The 8,294-nt window shown below is 54.3% G+C and overlaps 1 long non-coding RNA gene across 1 annotated transcript; it reads right to left on the bottom strand.

Moving 5' to 3' along the window:
* Positions 1-6,352: 6,352 nt before the first annotated feature.
* LOC116280031 (uncharacterized) lies at positions 6,353-7,636 on the bottom strand. Its single transcript, XR_004189352.2, has 3 exons — positions 7,467-7,636; positions 7,207-7,346; positions 6,353-6,726 (listed from the first exon to the last, which is right to left on the bottom strand). It is a non-coding gene; the product is annotated as an uncharacterized lncRNA (long non-coding RNA).
* Between the last annotated feature and the right edge of the window lie 658 nt (positions 7,637-8,294).

The raw sequence follows: 8,294 nt of genomic DNA, 5'->3' as shown, positions 1-8,294 counted from the left end.
AACTCAGCTCCTGTTTTGTCCAGATAGGCTGGGACCTGGGAGCCTTTGCTGCAGTGCTTGCACCTAGACACACTCTCCTCCGGCAACAGGATACAAAGAAACTCTAAGGGACTAAAAATAACTGCACACATGTGAAGCTGGGGCAAATTATGAACAATAAGATACAAAAAGACCAAAAATCAAATGCCACTTCTGAGGTGCTTGGAGCAAAAGCAGGGTATTGCCCATGATCCCCGCACGCGGCACCACCAAGGAGGCGGGCAGACCACCCAAGCCCTCTCTGGCCCCACCCACTAACCTGCCCCCACTCTCACCCCATTGAAGCAACCAGCTCACCAGCCCTCAGCAAGCCGGCGAGCCAGGACACCTGTTACTTGTTCTCACTCTCCGTGCTGCAGCATGAGTCGCAGTAACACCTTGTCTGAATTTCTCCCCTGGCTTATCAATGTCTATTGATTAAAGGACCAAGGACCCAGTCGGTATCACAAGTGTCACCAGCAGGAGCTCATTAACAATTCCTGGGATATCAAAGTAGAATCTGGGTAATAAAATAAAGCCCAACCTTTTTTTCCCCTTTGTACTAAGTCTAGTTTCACTTGCTCATAGGGTGCTGTGGGCAGAGGCCTGGCACCTGGCACTGCAGACCAGAGTCCTCAGTGCTGGACACTTCCCCCCCGTGGGCCACGTGCAGAAGCCCTGGGCCCAGCACTGTGATCTGGAGCCCCAAGCAGCTGCAGCTACGACCATCACCAACCGCTTCCACTTGCCCGCCCTCTCCCACCTCTCAGCCCCCTCACGAACCCTGTAAAGCAGCCCCTGAGTTTGCCCTTCCTCCCTTTGGGGACGGTGTGTACTCCAGAACCCCAGCTCACACCTTTCCATTCTTCAATCAAAGAAAATTTTCCTTTGCTTCTGAACCAAACTCAGCCTCATTCCTTGGTTCCAAGGACACCGGGCAGGAGGACATTTTGAGAGAACCAACTAGGAGGGTGGGTAATCCTGGGGGCAGGTCCTGAGGAGGAAGAACCCTTGGGGGTCCCCCTTCCCTGCCCCCAGAATTTTGCAGGCACAAGCCTGGATGTCAACGGGAGGGTGTTGTCAGGATGAACTGGTGCCACAGTGAGCAACCCCCACCCAGGTTCCTGCCACACAGACATGCTAGCTGTTCCCAGCATCCCCGCCATCAGTCTCCCAGCCTCCACCTTCCAGCCACATCTGTCCCCCAGGGCTTAGTGTGAGGGAACCCCAGCCCAGAAGTCAGAACCCCAGTGCTAAGAACCGGGGACCCTGACCCGAACCCCTTCTGAGGAAAGAAAAACCCAGGCCCTGGGCAGAGGCAGCCCAGAGGCCCCAGCACCACAGGTGGGGCCCACAGCCCAGTGCTCAGAGCCTGGGATGGGGGCAGGAGGGGACCAGAATGGGCAGCCTGGCTAAAACTGCTGCTCCACAGCCCAGGGTAGCCCCAGGGACCCAGAGGCCATCCTTCAAACCTCATCCAGTTTCCTGATCTTCAGACAGTTCCTCCCTTTTCGTCTCACTCAGATCCTCACTCCCTTCACAGCAGTAATCATTTTTATTTAATTTATTGGGGGGGGGATGAGGTTTATTCATTGATTTATTTTAACAGGGGTACTGGGGATTGAACCCAGGACCTCGTGCCTGCTATGCATGCTTTCTACTGTAATAGAAAAGAACAAATCTGACTCCATATTAGATCTGTTCCTTTGGTTTTAACCCTGTGCCCTGTTTTCTAGGCTTAGTCTTACTAGCTCTGCCCTCACGTAAAGATAACAAGTTGCAGAATAGAGAATAACATTTGTTGTGTTGAAGGTTTTGCAGGAGCACCATGAGCTGGCCCATGTGGACGGCTGCGAGAACAAGGAGTTCCTACACCAAGAAGTTTGCAACAACCAACCACACCCCCTCCCGTGTTTTGTTAGTATAAAAGGAGCCTGTATTGTGACTGGAGGCGGGGGGGATGGTTCTCCAAGACATTATTCTGCCATCCTCTCGGTCTGCCGGCTTCCAGAATAATGTTGCTGTTCCTTGCCCCAGCACCTTGTCTCCCAACTTACTGGCCTGTCCTGCAGAGAGCAGAACGAGTTTGGACTTGGTAACACTACAACTGACCTTTACCCTCTCCCTCCAGTAATTGTTTAATCAAAGTTATGACTGTTTACTCATTAGATTGTTAGACCACAGGGCGCTTATGACTGGGGGTCTCTCGGGGCCTGACAGCAGGTGGCCCGGTGCAGTAGCGAGTGAACCCGAGTTGGTGGTGCAGTTCCGAGTGCTGCCACCAGAGGGCAGGGCTGCCACACCGTTCCTCCGGGACAGCGGTGGTCACAGGGCAGCGGCGAGCTTAGTCTTTCAGGCCCATTTTTCCACCGAGGTTCCTCCACTCTCCTACCTGGGCTGACGGGCGAGGGTGTGCTCAGCTCTGGAGCCGAGCCGTGGAAGGGGCGGCCGTGGTCTCACTGTTGGGCGTGTGGCCTTCACGTGAAAGTCCGTCTTTACTCGGGTCCAAATGCTTTATCTTCCTTGAGTGTCCTTGCAGTGTCTGAGGTGGGTCTGGACGTCTCACTGCTCTCCACTCGGACGTTTCCCCAGCCCCCCTACTTGCAGCCTCACTCCCCATTCCCACACCAGGTCCCCGAGTCTCTCCTCTGGTCTTTACTTCTGCAAGGAATTAGGCTCCCATAGGTTTGCTCGGCTCAGGCAACGCCCATCGGCATGTGTCTCTTCTTTAGCAGCAGGGTATGGACCGCCCGCCTCTGCTTTCAGCTCTTTTTATGTCCCCTTTATCCTTGGGGTTTAAGCTCCTTTCCAAAAAATAAATTCCGTGTTGTGGGCTTTCAAGTGGAGGGAGGAAAATTTGTTCCAAGCTGGTTGGTGGGTTTGGGGGAAGGGTAGCTAGCTTTTGCCTCCTGCAGATCCAGAGGCACAGAATTAAAGTTCTGGCACCATTATCAGGAGGTGCTGGGATGAAGTGAATAGAGCAGAGGCACTGCCACTGCCACGTACACTCACTTATGCAGTAAGTGAACATAACAGCTTGGTTTGGGGGTTTGTGAAAGGCAGTTAACCCCCCTCTCCTCCCATCCTAAGTGTGCAGTCCAGTGAGGGACACGCACAGGAGTCAGGCACATAGCCATGAAAATGTCAGCTGTGTTATGGGTGACTCTGAATGGGAGGAATTAACTAGACCTGGGGCCATGTGGTTGCCCAATACTTTGCACCTGCCAGTCACAGGTGACATAGAAAATGACAGGTGTCTTCTGTGAGGGAAAGAAAGACCTGAGGACAGGCTGCCCTGGGAGACTGGGTAGGTCTGCTCAGCATACCCAGTGCTTTCTCCAAACTCACAAATACCGTCAGTCCAGGTGAGCAGGAGACTCGGGCTGGGAAGCCATTCTCTACTTCTTGTGTGAAAATCCCTTTCTGGAAACATGAGGAGTGAGAGACAAATGTTATCCATAGCATAAGATTTTTCCAGATCCTGGGGGAGGGGAGGGTATAGCTCAAGTGGTCCTGCATGAGGTCCTGGGTTCAATCCCTAGTACCTCCTCTAAAAATAAATAAACATAATCACCTCCCCCCCACCAAGATAAAATAAAATAAAATAAAATGATACAATAGTAAATAAGTAAATTAAGTGTTTTTTAAAAAGATTTTTCCAGATCCCAATTTATATCCCAGGGGTGAAACCCACTTTTGGAAATCAAATAATAGAATCCTTAGCACTTCCTTCTCCGATAACGGGGCATCGTGCATCCTGCATAATGCCACATGTATAGCAGACAGTAACACTTTAGTGAAAACAAGCACAGAGATAGTAGAAGCCACAACTACACTGAAGAGGGGGTCATTGATTGTGGGCAACAGTGGGCTCTGGGGGGCAGGGGAGTTGTCTTTTCTGAGAAGCAGGAGGTACACATCACATTAATATCTTCAGATCGGTCAGAGTGGGATTATTTACATTGTAAAACTTGGTGGGCGCTACCATTCAGGGTTCTGATCACACAGAGTTGGTAGTTTCCCCGTTCCTGACCAAACCCCAAACCTGCTTCCCCTTCCTCTTGAGAGCACACACACACAGAGCAGAAAGAACTCAAGCAGGTTCTAGAACCCCGCATCCGGACAGAAGGGATTACAACGCAGTCACCCATCGGCAATGGACACTGCTGACTGGCCTCTCCCTCTGGAGGGCAGCCTTGGGGGGAGCGGTTGTAGAGTCTTTGCCCCAGGCAGGCTCCGCTCTGCATGAGGTCCTCAGGGCTGACGTCTCCACCACAAATAACCCTTTTGAGGGGCATCTGTCAGCAGATCTCACCGCAGATGAAAACCAGACTAGAAGAAAAGTGTGTCCCTCATGGATCTGTCTCCTCCTCACCCCCTGCAGAATTAGCGTTTCATCTGAGCCTCGCTTTCCCCTGAATAAAACATGGTGCCTCGCTCCCCTTCCTCAGCCCTGAGGTCTACAATGTGTGAAATCTTCTTTGTGTCTTCAGTTGCCGGATCCTACTCTGTTGTAGACTCACCAGCCCTGCTCTGTGCCCGGCAACTGGTGCCTGAGGTTTTCCACCTGATGAAGCCAGCATGCCCACAATCGTCTGCCTTAGACAGTGATTCATTTGGCTAACACCTTGTTTAAGGTCTTTGCCCCTATGTTTGTGAAAGATACTAAACTGCAATGTTTCCTTTCTCAAAATTTACTTTCGGATTTTGAAACAAGGCTATTCTGGCTTCCAAACACAGGTTTTCTCTTCTCTGGAGCTGATGTAAGATTGCTATTAATAGCTTCCTCAAGTGTGCGGAAGGATTGGCACAAGGGGTGGACCAGTGGCTGGACCCCCTTGTTTGGAGATTTGGGGCCCATGCCCCAAAGATATAAAGGGTCCGCATACCAGGTCTCACCCCCTGTAGTCTTCCTGTACCCATGTGGGCCCCATTTCTTTTTTTCTTTTTTAATGGAGGTACTGGGGATTGAACCCAGGACCTCGTGCATGCTAAGCATGTGCTCTACCACTGAGCTATTTCCCTTCCCTCCTGGAAAGGACATTTCTTGCTGCCTGATATTTCCACTGCGCAAACTCACTCCAGGCCCCTGCGCATCCTCACCAGCTGCACCCCTACCCTGGCCTGAGCCAGTTTATAATCATCTGTCTCACCCACCCATCATGCCTCCTCATGCCAGCTCCACTCTGTCTGCACATCCTGCCCCCTCTGGCCTCCAGCTCAGCCCCTGCCCTCTTCTGGATGTCATGCATCCACCCTGCTCCACCATCTGAAAGCAGGGATCACTGTGGGTCAGTGCCTCCAGCTTGGATGGAGCAAGGCACTATCCGGACAATGGCTGTGACCGTCAGAGGCTGAAGAAAAGCTGGGCTGCCTGGTTGCCAGACAACTCCATGGCCTGGGCCCAACTCTGGACCCCAGAACACAGAACAGAGCCCATGAGGAATATGCCACCACTTCAACCTCAAAACGTCATTTTAACAAAGTCCAAAGGCAAGCGTCCTCCTTTGTGAATGACCCAGGATGGGGCTGAACCACACTGACTCCATTTTGTCAGCTCTGTCTTAGGCCCGCAGGCTGAACCCCTCCCATTTCTGCATGACTGAGCCTACTCACAAGGAACGCACCACACCCTGTCCATGCTGACCCTTCGTCTTATATGAAAACTAAAAGAACGGCTTTGGCTGACACACACGGGTAATGGTCATTAGACCCCAGGGGGAGGAAAAACCCCGGTTCCTGTCAGTGCGGACAGGCTTCTCCCTCGGTAGTCAGATTCTGCTTTTAGCTTTGGCCCCTTTTTATCCCCTGGACACCTTTCAGCTGCATGGAGTTCCACTGCAAAGGCCTCTGGTTGGTGTCCGCTTGGTCCTGCCTGTAAGTTACAATAACTTCGTAATGGCACTTTCTGGGGTGGCCGGCTTCATTGTCCGTCTTAAAGTTTCTTCTCACTCCAGAGGACATCACTCAATATCTGTGCTGTCCAGTAGCCATCTTCGTGTGTTTTCTTCAATTTTTAGCACCAGGACTACGGGATGCTAGCATTTTTAAACAATCCCATGTGATCATCATTTTAGGCAATTTTCAAGTTGGGGCGGGAGCATCCGGGAGAGCGTCCCTCTGAACAGCACACAGTGGATACAACTCTGTACGCCTTCACTCTTGAAAACAAAACGGACTTAAGTATTAAACGTGAGCCCCTCTGTCTGGTGGGCATCATGCAACACAGCCCAGTTCCTGACTGAGGACCTTGTACAAAGGGATTAGATAAAAGGGAAGAAACTGTTTTTGTCAGCCACACGTGGGGGACGGGCCCGAAAGGATACTCCACAGCTGGCCGTCAGAAAGAAATTTATTTCTAAATGGAGATGGGTGTGGGCGCTGGTGAGGGTACATGTCTGTCCCCTGCCAGGGCTCTGATGCCCACCCCCAGCCCCTGCTGCCCAGCCTGGGAAGGGCCAAGAAGTGGGTCTTGGGGTGTGTTGTTTGGGGTTAGGGAGGCCCCAGGGCCCCCGCCTGGAGGCCCCCTGTGGGAGCCTGTTACAGGTGGCCTGTAGCCCTGGACGCTTGTCATGGAGCCGCAGGCCAGCCTCCCAGGCTTCGGGGCGGCACCACCAAGGCAGCCACCTCATACTGCAGGAGGGCAGCCAAAGTGAGGGGCCTGCTTTTCAGCAGCCTGTAGCCCCCTGTTTCCTCCAGCTCTGGTACCTGGGGAGGAAAAAGTCAGCTCCGGGTGCTGGCTGGAAGGGGGCGGCTCCCCAGCCAGCGCCTGGTCCTTGGTGCTGTGGGGGTCCCCGGGTAGGCACTTAAGTCACGGGGCAGAGAGGACATTGTTCCTGTCCCGCAGCAGGTCCCCCGGGGCTTGGGGCGGTGGTGCGGGAGTCTGAGCCCATGTCCTCCCCACCCCCTCCCGCTCCACCCTCTGACCCTCGGGGCCTCACCGGTCCATCCCCCACCCTGTTCTTAACGGTCCCTGTCCCTCTGCCCCGTCTCTGTTCTGTCGCTTTATCTCCTTATTCCTGACCCTCATCTGTCCTGCTGGATCTCCCCGTCTCTGTCCCTCAGGCCCCCTCCCTATATCTGTTTCTCCTCCTCTGTGTCCCTCTGGCGTCCTTTCTCGCTGCGTGTCTGCGCCCCTCTTCTCTGTCGTCCTCCTTTCCCCACCCTCCAATGAGAGGCTGTGGTGACCTCGGAGGCGGCTCTGCGGGCCGTTCTGGCTTTGGGCGCCTGGGATGAGCGCGGCAGTGGCGGTGGGGACCGAGGCGGCAGGGAGCAGCAGCAGCAGCAGCAGGACCAGCGGGCGCCACATGGCCGGGCGGGCAGGGAGGCTGGGAAGGTGCGAGGGGTGGGCGGTCAGAGGCTCTGTCCTTTGTCCCCCACCCACTCTCCAGTCCCCTCCCCGTTCCATGTGCCCGGCGCCTCACGCCAGTCTGCCTGTCACTCTTCACCTGCCCGCAGCCCTGCCGCGTCTGCCCGCAGCCCGGTCTCTGGCCTCTGGACCCCGAAGACTGCGATCCAAACAGTTTTCGCCTGAGGAGCGTCCGCTGCAGCTTTCGACGCCTCGTGGAGACCAGGCCGAGCTCCACTGCTGACCACGCCCCTGGCCCGAGCTCCGCCCCGCCCCTTGTTACGCCCACCCCAGCACGCCAGAGGCCACGCCCCCAGGGCAGGCCCCGCCCGAATTCTTTAGCCACACCCTGGGGCGTGGCGAGTCTCCAGCCACGGCCACGCCCCGTTACAACAGGCCATGCCCCCCTAGTCACGGTCAGGCCTCTGTTTGCTGAGCCGGGAGAGTCCTGCCCCCGAATTGAGCCCCCAGCACCCCTGCGTTTGGGGTTCTCGCGTGTGAGGGCCTCAGAGCCCTGCGCAGTCTCTCCTGTTCACCCCGTCCTGTGATTTCTAGCTCCTTGGCCTCCCTGAATTCTCTCCTTGCTGAATCCTCCCCTGTCTCCTCCACTCGGGGCGACTACCTTTCCCTGCACGGTGGCCCAGAGAGTCTCCCCCGGCGATGTGCTGGGGTCACTTTCTCTTCTCTCGGGGATGCCTGTCCTGCCTGATGTCCCATGCCCGAAAGCCATAGTTTCACCTGTTTCGCCCAGTTTTTCAGTTGTTTAGTCAGGAGAGTAAATCGGTTTCCTGTTACTTCATCCTGGCTAAAAATGAAAGATGAGAAATCTTATCTTTTGCGTGACTGCCTCTTTAGAGGAGCTTTCGAAATCTTATCTTTGATATTCTTATATTTCACTTTAATGAAGTGTAGATGTTTCAGTATCTTT

The sequence above is a fragment of the Vicugna pacos genome, chromosome 18 (assembly GCF_048564905.1).
Source record: "Vicugna pacos chromosome 18, VicPac4, whole genome shotgun sequence".
Taxonomy (NCBI): Eukaryota; Metazoa; Chordata; class Mammalia; order Artiodactyla; family Camelidae; genus Vicugna; species Vicugna pacos.
The sequence above is the reverse complement of the archived record's forward strand: the minus strand, read 5'-3'. Positions and strand labels throughout refer to the sequence as shown.